General features: G+C 43.5%; 2 long non-coding RNA genes across 2 annotated transcripts in view; one reads left to right on the top strand and one right to left on the bottom strand.

Annotated features, from left to right (window-relative positions):
- LOC122800881 overlaps window positions 1–27689 on the top strand; it is a 1528016-nt gene that overhangs the window by 722070 nt on the left and 778257 nt on the right. The window lies entirely within an intron of this gene.
- LOC122800883 lies at window positions 20832–26819 on the bottom strand. The gene is made up of 3 exons (XR_006364656.1): window positions 26543–26819; window positions 23661–23814; window positions 20832–20937 (listed from the first exon to the last, which is right to left on the bottom strand). It is a non-coding gene; the product is annotated as an uncharacterized LOC122800883 (long non-coding RNA).

Genomic DNA, 27689 nt, shown 5'->3' with positions numbered 1-27689 from the left:
GAACCTAGCCAGAATGTGTTTGGCTGTCGCCATCCATTGTAAATATATCTTGCCATGCCCTTTTCCGAGGTTAGTATACTGTGCCTCTGTCTAACAGTGACACAGAAGTGATACCCGGGGTAAACCGACAATGTCCCATCCACTCATCAAGATTCCTCTTGAAGAGAGTCAATGAGGGACTCTGCCTAACCTGGACTGGGATTTTATTCCAGAGTGAAGTGAGCCTCTAGGTTATGAATCTGTCCTCCTGCATGTCCTATTTATTTCAGTGCTGAGGTTCAGGTCTCTCAAGCGTGTAGCCCGATGGGATTTGGATATTATCAGGTGCAGCATGCCCATTAATTCCGGGTTTGACATGGTGTTATACATTAGGCACTGATCGCCTCTGAACAGGCGGTATGCCACTGAGTAGAGCTGGGGTTTCTTTAACCGGTCAGCATATGGCATCTGTTTGAGCCCTTTGATCCTCTTGGTGAGGTACTTGTGGGGTCTTTTCAGTTGCCGCAGGTGTCTGGTAAGGTACATCCCAACAGGGGGATTGTACTCTATTATGGGCCTGATGAGGGATGAGTAAAGAGGCACGATGTCCTCCCCTGATGTAGATGTGAATCCCTTCATGATGGGGTGGGCTATATACAATGCCTTTCTAACCACTTTGGCCACGTGGTTGTCAAATGAGAGATTGCTATCAACTTGGGTCCCCAGGTCCCTAATTACTTCTTCTATACGTAATGGAGTACCACCTATGTGGTACTTTGTGGGCACTTTGTTTTTTCCAAAGGGGATGACTATACACATTTTTGCATTCAGCTGGAGGCCATGGCTCTGGCACAAGTTGTCTATGAGGCCCCTTTGGAAGATGCTTGTGTCAGCTGGAGAGTCGATTATGGGGGCCAGATTGCAGTCATCTGCATATCTGGTCAGCCACAGTCCTTCTGTGTTGGCCTGTACCTCCGATAAATATATACCAAACAAGAGAGGTCCCAGGACTGAGCCTTGTGGGACACCACTTGTAACTGGTTTGGAGTCTGGCATGGCTCCAGCAGTTCTAACCATGTGGGTTCTGTCCTTGAGCCAGTGTGCAATCCATCTAGTGACATAGGGGCTCATATTTAAGCTGGTGAGCTTCTCTAGAATGCCCGAGTGGGGTATTGTTTTGAAGGCTTTTGCGAGGTCCAGGTAGGCTGTGTGGACCACCTTCCCCTCGTCAATGGCCTTGGAGACTGTTTCAAAGAAATCAACCAGGTTTGAGAGGCAGGATCTGCCCTTAACAAAGCCAAACTGGGTATGAACCAGTGTCTATAGGTCCCCAATATCTATATTTATGTGGTCCATGATGATCCTTTCCATAGCTCTGCAGACCAAGCTAGTGTGGCTTATGGGGCGATAGTGTCCAGGATCCGTTGAGGCACCACCTTTCTGTAGAGGGACCACTGTTGCTGTACGCCACACTTTGGACACATATCCTGTAGTAAGGCTGAGATTGAACAGTAGTTTTATGTTTGGTTGTAGCATGTCTTGGAGGTCATGTAGGACACAGCCCGGGACACTGTCTGGTCCCATTGATGCAGTGTGTATTGCTTTGGAGAGGGCGGCTGTTACCTGAGCATCTGAGATGTCAGGGGGGCAGCACTCTGCTGGGATACATATTTACCCTTTCGGTGTGGAGGGGGGTGAGAAGTTTGCACTGAACCTGTCAACTAGAATGTTGGCAATGTCTGTGGGTTTGGTGTTTCTATTGACATTTTGGACTACCTCTGAGCATATCTGGGAATTACCACCCAGGTTCCTAACATAACTAAAGAAAGCCTTGTGATTATCCTTAGTGTCCTGTGCAATTTCTCTCGAAGCTGCCCTTAGACAATCTTATGAGTGCCTGTAGTTATTTGCTAATACTGATCAGTGATGCCTTCCCTTTTTGGGATTTTGCTGTATCATTTAGTAGCTTCCTCCTTCTATTGTGTAGTTTGTTTATGGCTGGGGTCCAACAGACAGGACGTCTGCCTTTGGAGGATTGGGTCTTGGTTTTATTCGGGATCACATGACCCATGCATTCCTGAAGGTGCCCATAGAATGCGTTTATAGAGGAATCTGCGGTCTGGTCTGTAGTTTCCACAGGCCCGGGGGCTTTGAAGGTTTCCACCTCAGTTTTGAGGAGTGTGAATTTGCTTTAGAGAAGATGTTCACTGTGGTGTTCTGGGCAGGGGGTGGGGTCGGGATGTGAAAATCCAGTGAGATTAGTTTATGGTCCGATCTTACCAGTGAGGGATACACTTCTGGTCTGGAGCATAGAGTCCCCATGTTGGTGATGATCAGGTCCAGTATGTTTCACCTTCTTTGTGGGAGTGGTAACAAGTTGTTCCATAGAATTTGAGCTCATATATTCTAGGAATCTTTGGCCTAGGGTGTTGGAGCTAGAGTCATGCTCCCAGTCCATGTTTGGGTAGTTGACGTTGCCCAATATAATGGTGTTTCGAGAGACCTTCATATTTCCACTGTTCACAGGATGGCCGAGTGCAGTTCTTGGGTTTGGGAGGGTGGTCTGTAGCAGGCTATAACCTGGAAGGCAGTTTCACCCATTGTTAGTTGCACATGGATAGTCTCTGATGCTTGGCGCTTTGCCACCAACCTGGAGGTGTGGGTATCTTTGATGAATATCAATACTCCCCCCTCCATTTGTGGTTCTTCCAAGTTTTGGGGCTGAAAAGCACGGTATGAGGTATAACATGGTAGTGCTGGGGTGCTCTCGGTAGTCCTGAACCAGGCATCTGTTACTGCACAGATATCGAAGTTCTCCATGCCAAGGAGAGTTTCGGGTGCATGCATCTTGAGGTTTAGACTTCTGGCGTTGGGTAGCATTACTCTTAGTTTCTTATCCCTTGTGATACCTATGAAGGTGGGTTTGTCATTTGAGCCTTGCCTAACATAGGCACTATGGGGGTAGCAAGAGCCTTTGCCAATATCTGAAAGCCCAGGGGTGACAGGTGCAAGCTGTCCCTAGCGAAGCAGGTGGTTCAACAGAAGATGAATATGTGAGGGTGTAGTGCCTGTGATTAGTTAGCAGTAGCATATATGACTGCTCACATGGACAAATGCCAGGTAAGTCATATGCAATGTGTCACAGGCAACGTACATGTGAACAGGACAAACAGTGACATTCTGTCAAGTGAGACATGGACATACATATAGTAAGCTATGCAGATGTCACTAGGAGTCCACAGAAGCTCTGTAACTATGCATTGCAGATGGGATCAGTATACCAGGGTAATTGCAAGCAAACATGCATGCAAACAAAGCTACAGTAAGCAGGGCTGCATGTAGTCCATTGTACAACAAACAAGCTGTACCACTTCCAATAGGTAACACTGCAAATATACAGGCACTATGCACATGTACATGGAAATACACAGGTCAGATGGCTAGGGTCCAGTCTCAGCGCACACAAGTGTACAGACCATGTACTGTCAGGATGTACAATAACTGGATGGAAACCCATGTGCTCATACCTGCAGTAATACACATGTCAAATAACAGACACTGAGCCTTCACTCAGTGGTTCCATACGTAGTAGGATGTGTGCTACCTGGCCTGCCACCACAGTATCCCTGACATGTATGGGGACTCTCCCTCCTGTGACAGTTAGTTTTGTGTGTTGGGGCTGTCTAGCATGGTATGAGATGTGAGCTTGCAGTGCTAGGGTGCTCCTGTGTGTCCTGTACCAGTCGTGTAGTACTGCACACATATCAACATCCTCTAACATCCGCATTGCAGAGTCCAGTGTGGGCAACATGCCACTTGCAGTTTACATGTCCATCATTGCGTATTAATACATTCATTACCTTATCCCCTGTGCTACCTATGTATGTAGCCTTCTGTTGACATCCTTACCACCAGTATGCCAACATGTGCAGATGATACACTATGGTACTTACCATGGGTGTAGACAACAGTACATGATAATCACACCCTTACTGCATCAGACATGCTGTGATATACCCACAAGTAATTCAGCTCACAGTACTGTTAACAACATGATACTATTACTACATGTCTATGTAGTCACCCTGTGCATCAGCATCATGTTAACCTGTACCTGCACTGATGTTACAGATTGCAGGAGGTGGCACAGTTTCATCATATGCACAGGGTGTGAACTTGGTATGCCTGAGTCAGCCACCGATACCACCGATTGACATGTATGTGTATGTGTGTTGGTGAGGGACAGCAGTACAAAGTGGGGCAATGTTGATGCAGTGTGTGTGTGTATGCGGTAGCTCTAGGTGTTGTCAATTCGCATGTGTGTATGGATGCACACAGTTCCACCTCATGGCTGCCATATACTGGTGTTCGTGGACAGCCACAGACTGTACCTGCCAGGTCATACAGATCAGTGTCTCTGGCCACAGACACGGTACCTGTGCCTTGCAGGGGTGCTACGGACTGTATCCGGTACCAACCCAGACTAGGTACTGTCATCAGAAGCAGGTGTTCATTGACTGGACACAGATCCCTGTCGGGCCTGGCCAGAGCCACGTGCACATGGTCTCCTGGGGTGGTCTGATGACAGCACAGACCCAGCATTGCTGGGGCTGCTGCTGGCACTATGGGGGCGGCCGCGGCCCTGTTGTCATCCACGACGACTGCAAGCTGCTGCTGTTGCTGGCATATGCCCACATCGACGCCTCAACCGTCCACCATCGCCCTGGCTCATGGACATGTAGTTGTGGAACCGGTCTAATATGTCCCCACAACATCTGTCTATGACATCGGTGAAATTGCGGATAGCAGCCGCAATGTCACGCATACTGTCAGTCATGGCTGTGCGACATGCTGTCAGCTCCCTCAGACCCTGTCTGGTGTACCGTTCCATACGTGACTGTGCCTGCATGACAGCCCGAAACATAGCTGAGGTTGTAAGACCTCTGTGGGCACATCTGACAGGGGCAGTACGCCCACGGATGCTCCCACGAGAACCCCTGGACATCTGTCTGTGTGGTACCATCTCTGGGCCATGCCCATGGCTGCTGTGTGGGGAGGCATGTGCCACAGATACCACATTACCCTGGTCAATGCCCACTGTATGCTGTCCATTGCCTAGGGACATTGGTGACAAAGGGTGTATTGGCAGGATAACTGTGCACATTGATGGGGTCGACAGCTGTGTACTGTCAATCAGCTGACCAATGGCGGACCCTGGCATACCTTCCTGTGCCATTACACAGATGTCATCATTATCAGTACCCATGGCACCTGATTCAGGTTCCCTGCTGCATGACACCAGAGCAGCACCAGAACCTGTGGGAGGGAAACAGGAAACACAGTTTACAATGTCTACACATTACCAGTGATGCACACATCCACACATGCACAGGTCCAGACATGCACACATGCACACATGCACAGGTGCACACATGCACACATGCACACATGTGCACATGCACACATGCACACATGCACAGGTGCACAGGTGCACACATGCACACATGCACACATGCGCACACATGCACACATGCACACATGCGCACATGCACGCATGCACAGGTGCACACATGCACAGGTGCACACATGCACACATGCACACATGCACAGGTGCACACATGCACACATGCACACGTACACATGCACACAGTTGCACACAATTGTACAGTACTCAGTATGCGTGATATCAACACACAGACGCAGACACACCTACATGCATACAAAGAGCACTACTAAGTGAGCCTAATATTACTATTACTATCAAGACTATTACAGGTATTGTTAATACACACTCACCAACATGGATAGGCTGCATTGCTGTTACACCGGAGGGACCTGCAGACGTGAAGAAACTAATGTCAGTGGGCACAACTGTGCCATTGTTACTGAGTATGATACAGGTCAGTGTTACAACAGTCGCCTTTCACAGGTCAGCTGCTAATATTGAGGATATCACACTTGCACATTAAATACTATGGTGACAGCTACAAACCAAAGACACACTTCACACATGCATTAACTATCAGTGTACACAACAGTCAACTATACATATGGCATATTACTTGCGCGCTCACTGTCTTGCTGCTGCGTGGCTCCAGCCTCCATCATAATGCATGTCTGCTGCTGTTGTTGTTGCTGGCGGACTGGAGCCACTACACTCATGAGTAGTCCCTCCAGTCTAGTGAGTGGGGGATGTGTAGCCACCCCACCACCTGTGGCGACCTGTTGCCTGTGGATATCTGATGCACGCCGATGGACATTTCTGATTAAATCACTGCAGTGATGTCGTACCTGCTCATATGTCCTATTATGCGTGCCTATGTCATTTACCCGATGGACCAGGTCTTGCCACAGTGCAGCCCTCTCCTGCTGATTCTGGCTGGTGCGGGAAAAGAGTATTGCATAATCCCGCACCAGGCTCTGGTGTATCTCCTCATCCTCAGCTGTGGAGTAAGCGGGATTCCGCGGGTGAGCCATGTACCTGAAAAAGAAAATAACCTGATATCAGCAATATATGTCAGCAGAATTTGGCACACATACTACACATGCTACTCGACTGTTATGATACAACATATCTCACATATATAGCATCTGTCTGTCTATTGGTGGATACACATGTAAATGGCCAGGTATCAGTGCTCAGCCAGCAACTGTGCAACAGTACCTGGCACACTCCATACGACATACTACCAAACCCCAGCAGTCAGAACACTGATTCAGGTTCAGAGCACCTCCTCACTCTGGGGGTTTGTATCTAGGTACTGTATGGCCTACATCAACTACTGTGAGCTGACCACACACTAATTGCCCTGGATATACATATCCCACCTCCACCACCAGCACAAACGACTATAGTGAATAACATTGCAGATGCAAACTTTACACTTTGTAACAGTGACATGGTATCCTTTCAGCCCACTGGGCCAGTGGTAGATACAACCCACAATGCTGACCCCTACACAAATGCTTTCTACAGACATCTTCGAGAATGCATGGATCATGCAATCCCATATATGACCAAGACACACTCCACAAAGGGACAGCATCCTGTCTGGTGGGCCTCAGCCATAGACAGATTGTATTACAAAAGATGGAAGCTACTGCAAGACAGAGCATAATTCCATAAAGGGAAGGCATGTCTGAGCAGCACTAGTAAGGATCTATTTTCCATCATACAAACATCCATGGGCAACTTTGAGAGGGAAATCAAGAGGGACACTACAGATAATCAGAAGGCCTTCTTCAGTTATGTTAGCAACCTGGTCAGAATCCATCCTCTATGCCCATAGTTAGTACAGAACAATAAATATTTCACTGAAACCACAGATATTGACAACATTGTGGCAGACAGCTTCAGTGCAGGTGTCACCCCGCCCTCTCCCCCAAAATAAGACATAGTTATCCCAGCTGACTGTAACCTCCCTGTCATCACAGATGTCCAGGTGACAGCCGCCCTCATGAAAGCAGAATACACAACATGACTGGGACCTGATGGTATCCCCAGTTGCATGCTACATAAACTCTGACAGGAGCTAAACACACATATAGAAGTGCTATGTAACACTAGCCTGACTACAGGATATGTACCTGTACACTGGCGCACAGCAGCAGTGGTTCCACTCCATGAAGGAGGCACCTCAACATACCAATACAATACAACACAATACATTACATTACAATACAATACTATACAATATGCTATTGCCCCTGGGACTACAGCAGCATACTGTTCTGCTACCCTGACCATTGTAACACATGTGGTGTGATGGTACCTGCTGCTGTCACACAGTTACACAGGGTGACTCATATGGCATATTACCTATCTGACTAACATTCAGCAGGGGTATGTATGACATGTACTCATGGGGAGTCTTGCTTCTTAACACTGTGTGGTTTATTGCAGGGTATGTCTTATCTGTGGGTAGGAACGTTTACCTACACATGTGCTCTCTATTGCAGTGGCATGGATGACATGCAGCAGTCATTTAGGTTGTGGATGGTGTGAGGTGTTACTATGGTTGTTGGACATCTGTCATGGGTTTGACTTACGTATGTAAATCCGGGAGTGGTAACCTCTATGTGGGTAGTATGTGTGTACTCTGTGGTGTTGTCAGTCACTGTGCATTGGTAATGTGCTTGAGTGCATTGTCACAGTGTTGTACATGTCACTGTGCCCTTCTCCATATCTGTAGCTGTCATGTGAGGTCCATACCATGGCATCCATTATGTGGCGTGGAGGGGTACACCGACCTACATGTCCATAGCTGACACACCATGTCTGCTGACACATACCATGTGCAGGTATTCCAGGAATAGTGTGCCACTGTGAATATCATTGGGGGCACTATTGTACACATTTATGACCCTGTTCACCCCTGACAAATGCAGTGGTGGGCAGCCAATCACATATCTGGTGGTTACTGGTGTAGGTGATTTGAAATGGGGTATGGTACTCCAGTTTTGACACTGGTGTTCACTCCATGCCTTTGTCACCAGGCACCTGTTGCAATACATCTGTACACATGTGCCTCACTTAGAATATATATACATCTCCCTCTCTCTCTCTATATATATATATATATATATGTATATAGATATATCTATATGTATATATATATATATATATATATATATATATATATATATATATATATATGTCTGTATATATATATACATATATATATATATATATATTGATGTACATATATTGCTATAGATATGGAGAGGGGGGCACAGAGGGAGTGAGAGTGACAGAGGGGGTGGGACAGGGGTTGTTGAGGTCGTCATATACAGTCATACCTGTAGATAGTCAGATCAGTCTGTCTATGTATATGTATCTACATATATCTATATCTGTATGTGTGCATTACATATATATATGTTTGTACATATTCTATCTATCTACATCTGTCTATGTAGTCCTACATCTCTCTCTATGTATGTATATGCATATTATATATATATATATATATATATATATATATATATACATACATACATATTTTGACATACATACGTATCCATATGATAGACAGGTATATCAACATGTTTGTCTACCATACTGTATACACACACTAACGTACTGCTAAACATACATAACTGTGAAACCTACTTTGTACATTGCACTACAACCTACAGTCAACCTACATTAATATGTGCACATAGATGCTCTCACATACAAATGTATGTACAGCCTTCACTGATAGTTGCTGTATGTCCCCTGCCCTTTACACATCTTCATATACATATGGATACAGACCAATGACACATATGGAGGGTTCACAGTATGTAGACCTTTATAGTATTACTTTACATTACCTGTGTTTGTTACAGCTGCTTGTGTTGCCATCTGGTTTTCTGTCCTGCTGCTCCACTTGCCAGTAATCAGCTTTCAGGTGGCTGTTGCTGAACAGTTTTGTTTGTGTCTGCTTAATTTCAGTTTTCTCTGTCTCTGTCTCTGTCTCTGTCTCTGTCTCTCTCTCTCTCTCTCTGTCTGTCTGTCTCTCACATCCTCCTCAGGGTGCAATGAAAGTATTGCATGTGTGGACTGGGAGTACAGCATACTTTTGTAGGTATCTGCATATGTCCATGTGATGGCCTCTGCACCAGTTGTTAGCCAGCATTTGCTAATTGCATGCAGCCAGTTGTGTACTGATTGCAGTTCTCACTATGATTTCAGAACAGTGGTATAAAAAGGTATGTGAGATAGGTGTAGCCCTTTCAGATTTTAAGGGCAGGGACCATGCTGGTATGCTGTGGACAATGTTCTGTGAGTGTAAAGGTTGGTATCACTCTCATATTTCCAGCTGTGTTGTAGATTAACATTCCTCCATTCATTTCTCCAGTTTCCTGTACTAACTGCGTATGTACACTGACACCTACAACTACTACTACTGTTAATGTGTGTGTGTGTGCTTTACTTTCACTTTTGCTTGCACTTTGTTGCTACGGCTTCAATATTTGCCCTTTACAGTCACTACTTGTATGCCTGCTAGGTGTCCTGACTGTAGTGTGCTGCTGTAGCTTTCCTATTTTCCGTGTACATTCACACCTTGGAATGCTTGCTATATCTGCTAGGGTGTTACAGCATGCAGTGTGGTCTGGCCATGGTGTGGGCCTTGACATCTATTAGGGTATTTGAGTATGCTGCTGAGCAGGCCACAGAGACTCTCAGGTTCATCTGTTATCTGCCTCATGGAATGGTACATATCAGTGGGGTACACCCATTAAATTGTCTGGTATGCTGCAGTTGTGACTGTGGGTTAGCATGAGCATATATATTACTACACTTATTCTGCCATGCAAGTGGTGAATACTTTCAGGACTCCATAGTTACCATTGCATGTGTTGTTACACCTTTCTGCCTACTGTTTGTACATTTCACATGGAGTCTGTGGGGCATCCCTGTAAGTCATTCACTGTTGCTATGTCTATGCTCTTAACTATTCAAATATGGTGGTGTCAGACCTCTCGTGTACAAATATTTGCAGGTTGTCCACATTTCTGCCTCATATTTTGGTCAATATCTCATGCACAGCTTTTTCTGGCAAATCACTCTGGGCTCAAGTCAGAATATAGTGACAAACATTCAAGTTTCAGACTTCATACCCTTCCAAAGATCCCACAAAATGCAGACCCTGTTAGTCTCTGAACTGTCTGCGTTTGTTGTAACATTATTTGTAATGTGTCCTTGGTTTTGGGCCTTTGCTCCACATATTTTATTACTTGGTCCGGATGTGTTCCTGTAAGAGGTTGTGGGGTATGGGCAGTGCTTATCTTGCTGTAAGTATGTGTGTGGCTTGCAAGGTGCTACAGTGACATTATTACCTACTAGCTACCAACTAGCATGGCTGTTTCTGTTCACACACTACTATTATGGAAATCCACTAGTTTTGACAGTAATTCTAAATGACATGCTTTGTGTACTACACATCCTATATTCCCTTTACATTAATTCCTACTATTACATGATATATTTATTTTAGCACAATGTTCTTGTATAACAGTCATGGCTTAGTGGTAATTCATGCAGACTACTGTTTCCAAGGTCCTGGGTTCAGGACTGCCAGTGGGATTTTATTTTGCTTTTGAACTGACTACAGGACCTGTCAATCAGAATGACTAAGGCACTTTTAAGCAGTTAAAACCGGGTTAGCGCTGGTTTGCGTGGAGCTCACGCATGCGCACTGGCGTTTAGCTCTGTGCACACATGCGCATACCCGCTTACAACCGCTTAAACGTGCTTACTCTTGCACACACCTGCGCTACTTTCTTTGAAAGAAATGAAAATGGGGAGACAGGAAAGTGGTGAAAAAGGGGTCACAATGAGGGTAAGACAGTAGGGAAACAAGCTTGGGTTTTGCAGGAGGGATGTAGGTAAGGCCCATAGCTGCCCATTTCTTCATCAGCAACAGCTGTGCATATGTTTGTAATTTGGTGTGACATTTGATACCTTCCACCCCTGAGAGAGGTGTAAGGACAACAATAATACTTGTTGTGCAGCCAGTTGTAATTGATAGTTTCCATGTCTGGTAGACATATGTGCGGAATGGGCAGCTATGTATGGGGCATAATTTTTTTGTGGGTACAAAGTGCCCTTTTTTTTTTTTTTTCAGGTGAGAGTGGCATGTCAGGTGAAGAAAGTCGGTATAGCTGGGGAGGTAGGTTAGGTAGGTCAACAGACAAGACAAACAAGATGCATACAGGGGCGGTGTATGACACGTGTGGGGGGATTACACAATTGACGGGGACAGAGGTTTGGATATCCAGAGCCCATGAGCCCACAGATGGCAACAGTGGAACTGATATCCCCACCCATGGGTAGTTGCCACTGTTCCTTCACTGCCCAGGATGGGGCTGTGCTGGGGGCTGTGTAGGCCGGGCAACAGGCATGCCCATAAGTTGTGCCACCTGTGCCTCAAGCTGGCGTAGTGGCTCAAGGATCTCCCTACGCACCACAGTCCAGACGCTACGGAGGGTGAGTGGTGGCTCTCCTCCGGCCACGCTTGCAGAGGGGGGACGGGCCCCATCCCCTGCAGCGCTTCCACCCGCAGGTGGCACAGGGCCACCGGAGGAGGGTCCAGACTGGGCACTAGTGCCAGGTGCACTCGCCAGCTGAGGTTGGAGAGGTGGGTCCACTGGAACCCGCCTTCCCTGTCGTTCTATGTTTTGCATTATGTCATGACAGTTTGGGTTAGTAACATACAATACCATTCGCAATTAGTTGTAACAGCATGCATTAGTATTCCCATTAACCAAACACCCAGATATTCACACCATTGAACAGCAAGCATAACACATGCATAATTTGAACAGCAATACACAGTCCAACAACATGCAGGGTTGATTGATGGCAACAGGCCATCAGGTTTGGATGTATGAACAGGGCAGATGCATCAACGGACATGCAAATATGTATGACCCATCAGGACAAATGTCCAGGGGTGTTAATTGTGATTGCACATACCCTTTTCACGTGGAATGGATTATATGTGGTTATAGGGTAGGGTGAAGAAAATATTATTAACACCTTCGAATACCAATACATATGCTGTACATTTCTAATAGCTACAGATATATACACACACTACTGTTCTAACTACAGTTTCCTTTATGATAACTACTTCAGTTTGGTGATAGGACTGTTACTGCTACATCAAAATACATTTTATTGTTATTCATACACATTCATATATGGCTTTGTTCAGCTACATCAAACTGCTACATTTGCTTTATATAGCTATAGACAACTGTGGATGTTTGATATTTCAGACAATCATACTATCTGCATATTGCAGACTGAGAGCAACATATCCAGATTTTGGGATACACATTCCAGCTGCAGCAACACTTTGGACACATTTCGCAGTTTGGTTCTACTTGTCACATTCATTTCATTCTGTACTGACTGCAGTATACTTTATACAGGGGTTATTACTACTTTATTGGTGGATTCATAAGTCTTTCTCACACCCTCTCACTTGTTTTCATTTTACTATTCAGGATGGTACTTACTTCTAGGCTTTATTGACATGTTTTACCTGTAGTTATTATAATCCTTTCCAGCAGTCTCACTTCTGTCATGTTTCAGTATTTCAACAGGGATATATTTCACACATGTGAGTTGCTCATCTTCTGCAGCTGTACTTTTCAGCCTGCTGCAGGTTGTGCACTATGATATTATAGGTGGGGCATCTTTATTTTAGACTTTATTTCAGACATTTTCATTTTTTTGTTTGGATTTCAGACTGCAACACACTTTTGTAATCAAGCAATACTTGCAAACACTTTTACACTGTTACTTGCACATTTTATTACTTAGTGACTACACTGCACTCTTTTGCTAACTGTCATACTTTTCTATTTCTTTACAGTTACTGGGAGTGGATTACTGACCTGCCTGGTGGTGCAACCGCACCAGCCTATCGCAATAGGCTCTGCGGTTCACAGAACGGACACCTGCAGCTGTAATATAAATGAAGTAATATTGGAATACACATCTCCATGATATCAGCTAATTTAATTTCTTACATACATAATTAAATGTAACTTACTCAGTAGTGGGGCGTTGGGCATTTGCCGGGCCTCCTGGATCCAAAGGTTCAATTGGTCCTGCTTGCATCTCTTCAGGTCCGCATGGTGGTGACGGACCTGCTCACCAGTCCTTGGAATCCCTGTGGCACTGGTAAGATCATGAGCCAACCGGTCCCATGCCTCAGCCCTATATGCTCCCCACAGGACCTGGCCCTGCATGAGTTGGGCCTCATGATTGTGGACTAGGAGCCAGACCATGTATCTGGACTCCTCAATGCCCCACCTCTGTGCTTGAAAGCAACTACCCTTACCTACACCTGACATTCTGGCTTCAAGTCAGTTCTACAATCATTTATGCTGTGTATTCCTGCCTATGGGGCTTATATATGCCGTTTTTCCCGCACTTATCTGTGATTGGCCATTTTGGAATTGTATCCACTTCACAAAACCTGCTTTGTCATGCTCCACTTTCTATTCATTCCTATATATTTGCTATTACTGCATTGCTGAGTACATCTGTTGTAGCTTAGTGGTTCAGTACCTTGACTATGGTGCATGGTATCCTGGGTTCGAACCTGGCCACTGCTTTTTATATTTTATGACTGTCTAGACAGGCTAGGGAGTGTGTCTGTGTAAAGGCAGTTTTATTACAGCTTGCTCAACGTTGCCCATCGGTTAGCTTGTTGGCACGGTGCGCAGCTTCGCACAAACGGGGTGCGCTGGCTTACACCTCATTTGGCTGTCAGCATGCATAGTACACTCAGCTCAGCTAGGGGCACACAGTTTCAGCATGTGAAACCACTGCTCACCTACAGGCACTCATTTTGCACCTGTTAAACCACTGCTCACCTACGGGCAGATGCACTCACCTTGTTAAACTGTAGCTCAGCTATAGGCACATCTGGCATTTTTTTCTTGTTTTGTTACCTCACATTTCTTCAAAATAAATGGACTAGTTCATTAAATTTTACATAAAATGTGATTTTATATGTGCATGTTTGTCAGGGACTTGTTTCGTGCTTATTTTGCTAAAAATAAAAGTTGGTGTTGTGGGGGCTCGAACCATGAATGCCTGCTTTTCAGCTGACGTCTCTACTGCTACGCTATTGCTTCTTGGCTTACTTTGCATATTTAGTTCTTATATGCTTTCCCACTGACTGCTAACTGTAGCTGCGCTACAGACACGCCCGCGCAAACGAGCGCACTCACTGTTAAACATCTTTACAATTTAAAAAATATATATCACATGTTCATTTATATATTTTCTGTTCATAGTCTGTGGGGGCATGTGTTGTGTTGTGTTTATTCACATTTACATGGACTCTGTCGTGGGTGTTTACTTTGGGCACTTTTACTCTTCTGGGGGTGTGTCCGCTTGCAGTGCTCAGCCTACGGACACGCCCCCTACTGTCTTACACAGACCGTGTTAGACTTAGGTGTGATTCAGCATGCTCTCATGAATATGCAGAGCATGCTGACATCACTCTGTTTAACTGCAGCCTCCATGTAAGAGTTATAACTCTTACACGGAGGCTTCGTGAATCCTGCCCAATGTTTTAGGAATCCAAGTTAAAAAATTTAAAATCCAAGTTTAAAAAATCACCATATTCTCTCCTTCTAGTTTTTCTAGAACACCATAGAGTCTGATATTATTATTATTATTATTATTATTATTATTTTTGCCAAATCATTAGTTTTTTGAAGTAATTAGTTATTTTGTTTCGAACTTCAATGTTATTTCCTCATTTAGCTAATCTGCTATCAATGTCATTTAGGGCTTCTTCCATTCATGTTATCTGTGCCTTCTTTTGTTTAAATACATATTAATTAGATCAATTTGTGTATTACAGTCTTATTTTATATTATGCATTTTTATATCATGTTATCCATTTCCAGTTCCTGTCTGTTAATGAGTAGTTTGAAGATCTTTTTAACTGACATTTTTTGTGTAGTCATTTTTGAATAACAAACCAAGAAGAAACTTTGCAGCGTGGAGGGTGTGATGTTCACTTCCTGAATTATGTTATGCACCTAGTTCACTTAATAAAATAGAAAATTAATGCTTTTATTGCTCTTAACAGAACCACACATTGTAAAAACTCCCTTGCTCCAAACTATCTGATTATATATAAATAAGGAATGTTTTTGATGCATTTCACTATACTAAACAAGGATCACTTGCTTCTGTATTTCAGTAAAGGATTTTCCATTTTTAACTCAACGTGGACTACCTGCTATTTTCTATTTGATTATTTTGTAGCATGTGTGAAAAACTCAGGGGCTGCCAGCCCTTGACTCCCAGTGCTAGAGAGAAGTCAGCCTTTGTGACCCCTTTTGGCTTGTATGAGTTTACAAAAATGCCCTTTGGGATGAAATATGCACCAGCAACTTTCCAGCAACTGGTAATCATATCCTAGCAGGAGCAGAAGGGTTTGCCCTTGCTTAACTAGATGATTTTTCCATCTACAGCCATTCCTGGCAAGAGCACCTTCAGCATGTCAGGGAGGTGATAGGCAGACTACAGAGGGCAGGGTTGACTATTAAGCCCAGCAAATGTCAGGTGGGTTGGCAGAGGTCTCCTATCTGGGACATGGAGAGGGGAGTGGTAAGATCAGGCCAGAACTGGCCAAAGTGGAAGCCATTCAGGCATGCCCTGCACTTTTTACCAAAAAGCAGGTGAGGGCATTTTTAGGGACAGCAGGGAACTAAAGAAACTTCGTCCCCAGGTATAATACCATAGCTTCTCCCCTCACAGACCTTTATTTATTTTATTTTATTTATTTATTGCAGTTGGTTTACCAGGATAGTCCATTGGGCCTTAAAGAACCCGTTTTCAATGGAGTCCTGGGGAGAAAAGCTCCAGAAAAAAAAACAAAAATACATATAATATTCGACAGAGACAGTCTAGGGACAGAACGTTATTATTACAATGTAGTCAGAATAATGTGAAACTATTCAGATATATAATAGCAGTCATAACAATTAATACATTGAGAGAAAAAATATGTTAGCAATAGAACAATGCAAAAAAGTAATACAAATTAGAGAACAAGTATAGTAGCTAAAAGAAGGATGTGATATTAAAGTACATTAAGTAGAGTTAGTTATGTGGGGTGGGAGCAAGAGCATTCCCACTGTGATGCTAGGTGTAGGAAAAGAGACTTCTTAAAGGTAGAATGGTTAGAGGTGGTGCGGATGTTTGGTGGTAAGGAGTTCCAGAGGCGAGCGAGGCTGAACGAAAGAAGTTTTTTGCCTGGGGGATGAGTAGGTTTATGCACTTCTAGTAGATTTTGATTATTAGACCTTAGAACTCGGTTAGGTAGGTGCATTTTAAAGGCAGAGGAAAGGGAGGGACAGAGGGAAGGGTTTAGAATAAGCTTATGGGCTAGAGTTAGTTGAGTGTAAGTTAGTTGTTTGGGAAGTTCTAGCCATTTTAGTTTATGGAGGGAGAGACAGTGGTGAGTGGAAGACTTATGGCTGGTGGCTTAACTTTGCAATTTTGTTATAGCAGGAGGTAAGCTGTTTTATTAGCGAGGACTGGAGATTAGTAAGTAGTGGGGCCCCATAGAGAAGGGAGGGGATAAGGAAGGAAGTAGAGAGAGTGATTTTAGTGGCGGATGTGAGGTAGGTATTCTGTCTATAAAGCATGCCAAGTTTTTGATGCTTTTTGATGTTCGCCTGTAGGTGGGAGTTAAATTTAAGTTGGTTGTCGATTTGGACCCCAAGTAGTTTGGTCTCTGACACTGTTTCGAGAGGTGTGTTGCTTTGACTAGTAATTAAGAATGAATTTATGTCGGGAGGAGTAACTTTGGAGGGAGTAAATAACATTAGTTTGGTCTTGGTAGCGTTTAGAGCTAGATGATTGCTTAGCATCCATTGCTCTGTGGAGGAGAAGGCATCTTGAGTAAGTTTTTGTAGTGAAGTGATAGAAGAGGCAGAGCAGATGATAGTAGAATCATCTGCATATTGGATGATGCTAGAGAAAGGGATTGATTTGTGGAAGTCGTTGATAAAGATATTGAAAAGAAGGGGACCCAGTATGGAGCCTTGTGGGACTCCGGTAGGGGTACTAAGGAAGGAGGAAGTGGCTTTTTTCCATTTTACAGCTTGAATTCTGTTAGATAGATAACTAGAGAACCAGTTCAAAGAGGAGGAGGATAGATAGAGTTTGGAGAGTTTAGTTAAGAGCAGGTTGTGTGAGATAGTATCGAAGGCTTTGGACAGATCAAGGAGTAAGGTGGAAACAATTAGTCCAGAGTCGCGGGCTTTATTAACGATTTCAAGGAAGGAGAGAAGGGCAGTCATGGTGCTATGATTAGGTCTAAAACCGTGCTGTGTGGGAGTTATAAGATTATTGTCTAGGAGGTGGGGAAGGAGTTGAAGTTGCACACATTTTTCAAGGATTTTAGAAATGGGGGACAGGATGGCTATGGGACGGAAATTAGTGACATTATTATTGTTACCACCTTTGTGTAGTGGTATAATAAAGGCTTGTTTCCAGATTTGGGGAACTATGCATTCTTGTAGGGAACAGTTAATTAAGATGCTAATAGGGTAGGTAAGACTTTCAGCAGCTATACTAAGAAAGTAAGAAGGGATATTGTCAGGAGCATTGGTACATGGTTTCAATTTCTGAAGGAGTTTCTTGATAGTAGATGTAGGTATGGGATTTAAAGAGAAGAGAGTGCATTCTGGGGGGGGATTTTGGGGAGGTGTTGATGAGGATAGATTTTGTGTAGAAGAGGGGGTAGTGAAGTTAGTGGGTGGGGAGTATGGTGTAGATGTAGAGGCAGTGGGGGTGGGTGTGGGGGTATTGGATGATGCAGAGGAGGTGGAGAAAGAGGAGGTTAATTTGGAAATAGAGTCAATGAAGAAAGAATTAAATTGGGTGGCTAGATCTTGATCTGGAGAATTTGGGTCTGGGGTAGGAGTATCTGGTTTGCTGGGGTGGAGGAGAGTAGAGATCCCTTTCCAGAATTTTTGGGGGTTGTTTTTGTTATGGTTTTGGAGAGTAGAGAAATAGTTTTGTCGATCAAAGGTGATGAGTTTTTTTTTCTTTATTTCGGAGCATTTTGTATTCATTAAGGAGTGGAGTTGTCTTATGTTTTTGGTATCGTGCCCAGACTTTGTCTCTTTGTCTCATGATAGAAAGAGTATTTTTGGAGAGCCATGGGGCTGATTTAGTTTTTATTCTCTTTGTCCGTAAGGGAGCTTGGGAGTCAAGTAATTTTAAGAATGTTGAGTTAAAGTGAGAGACTGCATTGTCTAGAGGTAGTGTTTTTAGGCAATTCCAATTAACTGCTTGTAGTGAGTTTGAAAAGGTTATTGGGTTGAAGTTTTTTTGGTCACGGATAGTAATATAGTTGTGGTTTCGTTGAAGAATAGTGGGAAGCCGGTGGGTAAAGGTGGGTATGTGGTCACCAAGTGGGTCGGGAAGAGTGCCACTGTTGGTGTAATAGTGTGGATGGGAGACTAGAATCCAATCTAATATACTCCCAATGGAGGGGCTTTTGGCTGGGTGAGTTATCGAAGTGATCAGTTGTGTGAAATTGTAGAGGTTGATGTTAGTGGAGTTTGTAGGAGACTGGATAAGGGCCCAATTAATGTTTACATCTCCTAGGATTATGGTTTCATTACTAATGTTACTAGATAGCCAGGAAAGGATAAGTTCGAGTGTAGAGATATTATCCCCTGGGGGGATATAAAGGGAAGCTATACATATGTGTTTATAGTTATTGATTTGCAGTAGCGTAAGGAGAAGTTCGGCGTTGTTAAAGTGAGGGATAGGTTTGTTGTAGGGAGAAACTACTAGGGAGGAAGAATATAGAAGGGCTACTCCTCCACCTTTTTTGTGAGCTCTGTCTTTTCTTAAGATGGAGTAGTTTGGAGGGACTATTTCAGAGTCTTTAATGTGTGGTTTTAGCCAGGTTTCAGAAATAGAGAGGATGTCAGGTTTATTGTATGTGAGCCAAGCTTGTAGGTTTGGGACTTTATTTACTACACTTTGGGAGTTTAAGGAAGTGATTAGTAGGGATTCATTTATGGGGGATGTAGTGGTGGGGCCGGGATTAGGATGGATGTCTCCAGATATGAGAGTGCTAATCAGATGTAGTATGGAATAATTTATGTGAGTAGTTAGCAAGGAGATGAGATTGGATTCTTTTGTGAATTGGAGGGCTTTGCTAGTAGTTGTGATGATAGAGTTAGAGTGGTAGTGGATAAGTTTGTGTCGAAAAGAAGGAGGTTGTTTGAGGTTATAAGTGGGGGGAGATGAGGAAGTATGAGTGTGGGAAAGGTAAGTTGTGAGGATTAGTTGTATGAAGGGGTTGGAAGTGGATGAAGAGTGTGGGTTGGGAAGGCTGGTAGGAGGAGGATAAGGTAAAGAGTAGTAATAGAGAAATGAAGAGGAAGAAGAGTTTAGAGAGCATGATGGGAAAGGGTTTAATAGAGTAAAAGTATAAAGTAGTGAAGTAAGGCAGATAAGAGATAATGTCTATATAGGTAATAGATGTTATCTATGTAGTAGTGTATGGGGAGTTGTATTAGATTGTGGGGGTGTGGTTGTGCGTGAGGATAGAATGGGATTATTTATGTAAGATAAAGAAGGGGAGTTGACTGTAAGTTTGTTTTTGGCGGGAAAAAAGGAGGGTGTGTTTAGGAAGTGAGATATTGATTGGAGTAGTGTGGTAGAGGGAGTGGCTTTAGGAGGAATAAATGTAGATGTGCTGGGGGCGGGTGGGAATTGGGGGCAGGGTAGGGGAGCGGAGTGAGCCCAAGAGGGCGAACGGAGCGGGTAGACCCAGAGAGCAGAAAAAGAAATGAGAGACTATCAGCAGAGCAGTGTTTGCAAAGGGTAAGTGAGGTAGCTTAGCTAAGGTTGGGAGAGTGGGCTAAGGTATTAGGTGAAAAGAGAGGGACAGAGATATGTGAGCTGTAAAGCAGAAGGAGACAGAGTTTAAAACAGGTTATTATTTGTATTTTAAAGTTGTATTTTGAGAAGTACTAATTCAATGGAGAGTTTAGATGTAGAATTAGGTCTCAATTCAATGGAAAAAGGGGTGCCCTGTAGTGGACTATGCACAAGCAAAGGCTCACCAGGGCATACTAGGCAGACGAGATAGGGAAGGGGAGAGGAACAGAGCAGAGAGCTAAGTGAGGAAAGGAGGTCAAAGGAAAAATAGTTGAGGGGTTAGGCTGCTGGCATTCCTGACCGGGAATGTATTACTACAGCTAGCAGAGTACAGTAGTTCTGGAATAGCAGATGCACATACTTTCTTGAGTTCTGTTTAGAGTCTCTAGGTACACTTGTCTTCAAGAGGGAGTTGAGGCAGCAGGGAGTATTGCTTTGGCAATAGGGAGTTCAGCTTAGAAGGTCCAGTTATCCACCCAGGCAAAGACACAGGGGGAAGATTCAGGGCAGGAAAGCTGGAGGACGGAAAAGACAGTGAGAAACAGTGTTGGTTAGTAGCAGGCTAATTTACACTTTATATTCTGCTAATGCTTAAAGTAAGGAGGTAGCTGGTGTGTAGGAGTATAACACTGCACAATCTACAGTTATTAGCAGGAGGGATAAGGAAGAGTACATGTAACAGCAGAGATGTCAGAGCACATAGGTAGCATAAAATACAATATTTGGAATGCAGTACAAATAAAGAATAAAACAACAGAGTACATCAGAAGCAAAATACTTAGCTACAACTAGAGTGTCATAAGCATTACGGATACCTCGAGTGTAATGAGATATACGGGGCAAGGCTAGTTCAGATTCACTGAGCTTCACAGCAGTAATTTACAGAACACGTGGATGAAAGCACATTGCCTGTAAAAGCTGTCGTAAAAAAAAATAAGAAGTAGCACAATCTACTAATTAAGTCCTAACATTTAAAGATAGAGCATTAAACTAGCTCTCATAATAGTGAACTTTGAATACTAAATGCACCCCTAACACAATATGGAGGCCTAAGCTGATAAAACAAAAAGATATCACATGTTTTAGGCGCTAACGCTATGTTTAATTAAGTTAAGAGGTGGCATTTCCCTGGGAAGGCAGTTGCTAAAAAACCCCTTGGCAATATATCTCACAGCAATTCAAAATAAGGTAGGATAAGCACCAACCACGAAAGCAAATGCAGGGAAGGCAGTCGCTATCGAGATAAGTTAGGCACCAACCAAGATAGCAGACGCCTGGGAAGGCAGTCGCTATCAAGAATATACAGGTTATCTTTACAGCCTAGAAGTAAAAGGAGGATAAGCACCAACCAAGACAGCGCTTACCTGGGAAGGCAGTCGCTATCAGATATTAATAAGCTCTCTTTACAGCCTTGGTGAAATATATTAAAAAAAATAAGGTTAGCGTTACACTGACAAGGCAGTCGCTAATAATAAGGAAATCATTGCAGGCCTCAAGCATTAACAAGTTCTCTTTACAGCCTTGGTAACATATATTTAAAAATAAGGCTAGTGTAACTGACAAGGCAGTCACTAATTATAGGGAAACCATTGCAGCCCTCAAGCGATAACAACCTCTCTTTACAGCCTTGGCGAAATATAATACAAAAATAAGGCTAGCGCTTTATAAGGAAATCATTGCAGCCCTCAAGCAATAACAACTTCTCATACAGCCTTGGCGAAATATATTACAAAGATAAGGCTAGCATTACACTGACAAGCAGTCGCTAATTATAAGGGAACCATTTCAGCTTTCGTGATAGTGGAGGGTGAAGAAATCAAGCAAATGAGAAGGCGGATATATTACAAAGATAAGGCTAGCGTTACACTGACAAGCAGTCGCTAATTATAAGGGAACCATTTCAGCTTTCGTGATAGTGGAGGGTGAAGAAATCAAGCAAATGAGAAGGCGGATACCAGGGAGTGAATCTCTATCAAAGAGTTAGTAATTACACGTAGCAGCCTTCAAAACTAAAGTCGCTTAACAATAAAGTCAGTAATTACCCATAACAACTTTCATCTTGAAGTAAAACAGTAAAAGCAGCAAATCAAACTATGGTAATGAATATATGTGTTTGTCGACAGCAGGACAAGGCAGATCAGGTTAAAAAGATAAGGGCAGGAGACCCATCTGTCGACAGCAAGACAAGGCAAACAAATTAACACAACAGGAATATGTTATTCAATGCAGTTAGAGGCAATCTAAGTAAAAGTAAAACAAAAAGAATAACAAATGCAGTATCACACATAAACGCAGTCTCTACTTACAGAGGAGAGATACACACTCACAGCTGAGGATGCACAGCAGCCAGAACGGGCCAGTTTAAATATGGCGCCTAGGGATAGGGAGTGATTATATCATTTCCTGTGGAAGGATGGGACAAGGGGAGGAGCTGAAGTAGGATACTAGGAGGGACAGAGAGGACGAGTTTAGTGAATGCAGAAGAAAAAAAGAGGGGGGGAGATTCCTGTAAATGGAACAGACCAGGGAGTGAAGAGGGAGAAAAGGCTAGGAAGAAAGAAAAAGTGAAAGAGGGCAGGATATATAATAGAGAAGGAGAGAGGGAGAGAGTCAGAGAGAGAGACAGGGAGAAAGGAAAATACACAATGGAGAACGAGTGGTAATAGAAGAGCACAGATAGTATAGGAGGGAAATAGATACAAGATGAGAGGGAGAGAGAAGGGAGATAAAGAGGACAGGGAAGAGGGTAGCTACAGGGTAGATAAGCCCAGAGAGCAGAAGAGAAACGAATGACTATCAGTAGAGCAGCGTTTGTAAAGGGTAAGTGAGGTAGCTTAGCTAAGGTTGGGAGAGTGGGCTAAGGTATTAGGTGAAAAGAGAGGGACAGAGATATGTGAGCTGTAAAGCAGAAGGAGACAGAGTTTAAAACAGGTTATTATTTGTATTTTAAAGTTGTATTTTGAGAAGTACTAATTCAATGGAGAGTTTAGATGTAGAATTAGGTCTCAATTCAATGGAAAAAGGGGTGCCCTGTAGTGGACTATGCACAAGCAAAGGCTCACCAGGGCATACTAGGCAGATGAGATAGGGAAGGGGAGAGGAACAGAACAGAGAGCTAAGTGAGGAAAGGAGGTCAAAGGAAAAATAGTTGAGGGGTTAGGCTGCTGGCATTCCTGACCGGGAATGTATTACTACAGCTAGCAGAGTACAGTAGTTCTGGAATAGCAGATGCACATACTTTCTTGAGTTCTGTTTAGAGTCTCTAGGTACACTTTTCTTCAAGAGGGAGTTGAGGCAGCAGGGAGTATTGCTTTGGCAATAGGGAGTTCAGCTTAGAAGGTCCAGTTATCCACCCAGGCAAAGACACAGGGGGAAGATTCAGGGCAGGAAAGCTGGAGGACGGAAAAGACAGTGAGAAACAGTGTTGGTTAGTAGCAGGCTAATTTACACTTTATATTCTGCTAATGCTTAAAGTAAGGAGGTAGCTGGTGTGTAGGAGTATAACACTGCACAATCTACAGTTATTAGCAGGAGGGATAAGGAAGAGTACATGTAACAGCAGAGATGTCAGAGCACATAGGTAGCATAAAATACAATATTTGGAATGCAGTACAAATAAAGAATAAAACAACAGAGTACATCAGAAGCAAAATACTTAGCTACAACTAGAGTGTCATAAGCATTACGGATACCTCGAGTGTAATGAGATATACGGGCAAGGCTAGTTCAGATTCACTGAGCCTCACAGCAGTAATTTACAGAACACGTGGATGAAAGCACATTGCCTGTAAAAGCTGTCGTAAAAAAATAAGAAGTAGCACAATCTACTAATTAAGTCCTAACATTTAAAGATAGAGCATTAAACTAGCTCTCATAATAGTGAACTTTGAATACTAAATGCACCCCTAACACAATATGGAGGCCTAAGCTGATAAAACAAAAAGATATCACATGTTTTAGGCGCTAACGCTATGTTTAATTAAGTTAAGAGGTGGCATTTCCCTGGGAAGGCAGTTGCTAAAAAACCCCTTGGCAATATATCTCACAGCAATTCAAAATAAGGTAGGATAAGCACCAACCACGAAAGCAAATGCAGGGAAGGCAGTCGCTATCGAGATAAGTTAGGCACCAACCAAGATAGCAGACGCCTGGGAAGGCAGTCGCTATCAAGAATATACAGGTTATCTTTACAGCCTAGAAGTAAAAGGAGGATAAGCACCAACCAAGACAGCGCTTACCTGGGAAGGCAGTCGCTATCAGATATTAATAAGCTCTCTTTACAGCCTTGGTGAAATATATTAAAAAAAAAATAATAAGGTTAGCGTTACACTGACAAGGCAGTCGCTAATAATAAGGAAATCATTGCAGGCCTCAAGCATTAACAAGTTCTCTTTACAGCCTTGGTAACATATATTTAAAAATAAGGCTATTGTAACTGACAAGGCAGTCGCTAATTATAGGGAAACCATTGCAGCCCTCAAGCGATAACAACCTCTCTTTACAGCCTTGGCGAAATATAATACAAAAATAAGGCTAGCGTTACGCTTATAAGGAAATCATTGCAGTCCTCAAGCAATAACAACTTCTCATACAGCCTTGGCGAAATATATTACAAAGATAAGGCTAGCGTTACACTGACAAGCAGTCGCTAATTATAAGGGAACCATTTCAGCTTTCGTGATAGTGGAGGGTGAAGAAATCAAGCAAATGAGAAGGCGGATATATTACAAAGATAAGGCTAGCGTTACACTGACAAGCAGTCGCTAATTATAAGGGAACCATTTCAGCTTTCGTGATAGTGGAGGGTGAAGAAATCAAGCAAATGAGAAGGCGGATACCAGGGAGTGAATTTCTATCAAAGAGTTAGTAATTACACATAGCAGCCTTCAAAAATAAAGTCGCTTAACAATAAAGTCAGTAATTACCCATAACAACCTTCATCTTGAAGTAAAACAGTAAAAGCAGCAAATTAAACTATGGTAATGAATATATGTGTTTGTCGACAGCAGGACAAGGCAGATCAGGTTAAAAAGATAAGGGCAGGAGACCCATCTGTCGACAGCAAGACAAGGCAAACAAATTAACACAGCAGGAATATGTTATTCAATGCAGTTAGAGGCAATCTAAGTAAAAGTAAAACAAAAAGAATAACAAATGCAGTATCACACATAAACGCAGTCTCTACTTACAGAGGAGAGATACACACTCACAGCTGAGGATGCACAGCAGCCAGAACGGGCCAGTTTAAATATGGCGCCTAGGGATAGGGAGTGATTATATCATTTCCTGTGGAAGGATGGGACAAGGGGAGGAGCTGAAGTAGGATACTAGGAGGGACAGAGAGGACGAGTTTAGTGAATGCAGAAGAAAAAAGATGGGGGGAGATTCCTGTAAATGGAACAGACCAGGGAGTGAAGAGGGAGAAAAGGCTAGGAAGAGAGAAAAAGTGAAAGAGGGCAGGATATATAATAGAGAAGGAGAGAGGGAGAGAGTCAGAGAGAGAGACAGGGAGAAAGGAAAATACACAATGGAGAACGAGTGGTAATAGAAGAGCACAGATAGTATAGGAGGGAAATAGATACAAGATGAGAGGGAGAGAGAAGGGAGATAAAGAGGACAGGGAAGAGGGTAGCTACAGGGTAGATAAGCCCAGAGAGCAGAAAAAGAAATGAGAGACTATCAGCAGAGCAGTGTTTGTAAAGGGTAAGTGAGGTAGCTTAGCTAAGGTTGGGAGAGTGGGCTAAGGTATTAGGTGAAAAGAGAGGGACAGAGATATGTGAGCTGTAAAGCAGAAGGAGACAGAGTTTAAAACAGGTTATTATTTGTATTTTAAAGTTGTATTTTGAGAAGTACTAATTCAATGGAGAGTTTAGATGTAGAATTAGGTCTCAATTCAATGGAAAAAGGGGTGCCCTGTAGTGGACTATGCACAAGCAAAGGCTCACCAGGGCATACTAGGCAGATGAGATAGGGAGGGGAGAGGAACAGAACAGAGAGCTAAGTGAGGAAAGGAGGTCAAAGGAAAAATAGTTGAGGGGTTAGGCTGCTGGCATTCCTGACCGGGAATGTATTACTACAGCTAGCAGAGTACAGTAGTTCTGGAATAGCAGATGCACATACTTTCTTGAGTTCTGTTTAGAGTCTCTAGGTACACTTTTCTTCAAGAGGGAGTTGAGGCAGCAGGGAGTATTGCTTTGGCAATAGGGAGTTCAGCTTAGAAGGTCCAGTTATCCACCCAGGCAAAGACACAGGGGGAAGATTCAGGGCAGGAAAGTTTCTTGAGTTCTGTTTAGAGTCTCTAGGTACACTTTTCTTCAAGAGGGAGTTGAGGCAGCAGGGAGTATTGCTTTGGCAATAGGGAGTTCAGCTTAGAAGGTCCAGTTATCCACCCAGGCAAAGACACAGGGGAAGATTCAGGGCAGGAAAGTTTCTTGAGTTCTGTTTAGAGTCTCTAGGTACACTTTTCTTCAAGAGGGAGTTGAGGCAGCAGGGAGTATTGCTTTGGCAATAGGGAGTTCAGCTTAGAAGGTCCAGTTATCCACCCAGGCAAAGACACAGGGGGAAGATTCAGGGCAGGAAAGTTTCTTGAGTTCTGTTTAGAGTCTCTAGGTACACTTTTCTTCAAGAGGGAGTTGAGGCAGCAGGGAGTATTGCTTTGGCAATAGGGAGTTCAGCTTAGAAGGTCCAGTTATCCACCCAGGCAAAGACACAGGGGGAAGATTCAGGGCAGGAAAGAGAGGAGAGATACACACTCACAGCTGAGGATGCACAGCAGCCAGAACGGGCCAGTTTAAATATGGCGCCTAGGGATAGGGAGTCTCCTGACAAAGAAAATAGGCCAGATAAGGTAGTGTGGACCACATCATGTGAGCATGCATTCCAAAAGCTTAAAGAAGCTTTAGGAGGTTCCCATGTGCTAGCCAGTCCAGATTACAGCAAATAATTTGTTGTGCAGATGGATGCTTTGAACCATGGGGTGGGGGCTGTACTTAACCAGATTTCTTCAGAGGGTGAAGAGCTCCCAGTAGTTTATCTCAGTCATAGGCTCCAACCCAGGAAGGAATGCTATGCACCTATAGAAAAGGAATGTCCAGCCATAGCGTAGGTACTGCAGAAACTTCAGCCTTATCTGTATGGAAGAAAATTCACTGTAGTTACAGATCACAATCCCCTAACATGGCTACATTGAGCCAGCCAGCAAAATGCCAAGTTGCTAAGGTGGAACCTAGAGTTACAAGCATATTATGTAAGTGCAGCACCACAGTGC

Source organism: Protopterus annectens, chromosome 4.part1 (genome assembly GCF_019279795.1).
Source record: "Protopterus annectens isolate FY-2018-M chromosome 4.part1, PAN1.0, whole genome shotgun sequence".
NCBI classification, from domain to species: domain Eukaryota; kingdom Metazoa; phylum Chordata; order Ceratodontiformes; family Protopteridae; genus Protopterus; species Protopterus annectens.
Note: the sequence above shows the minus strand (reverse complement) of the source record. Positions and strands in the feature narration are given on the sequence as shown.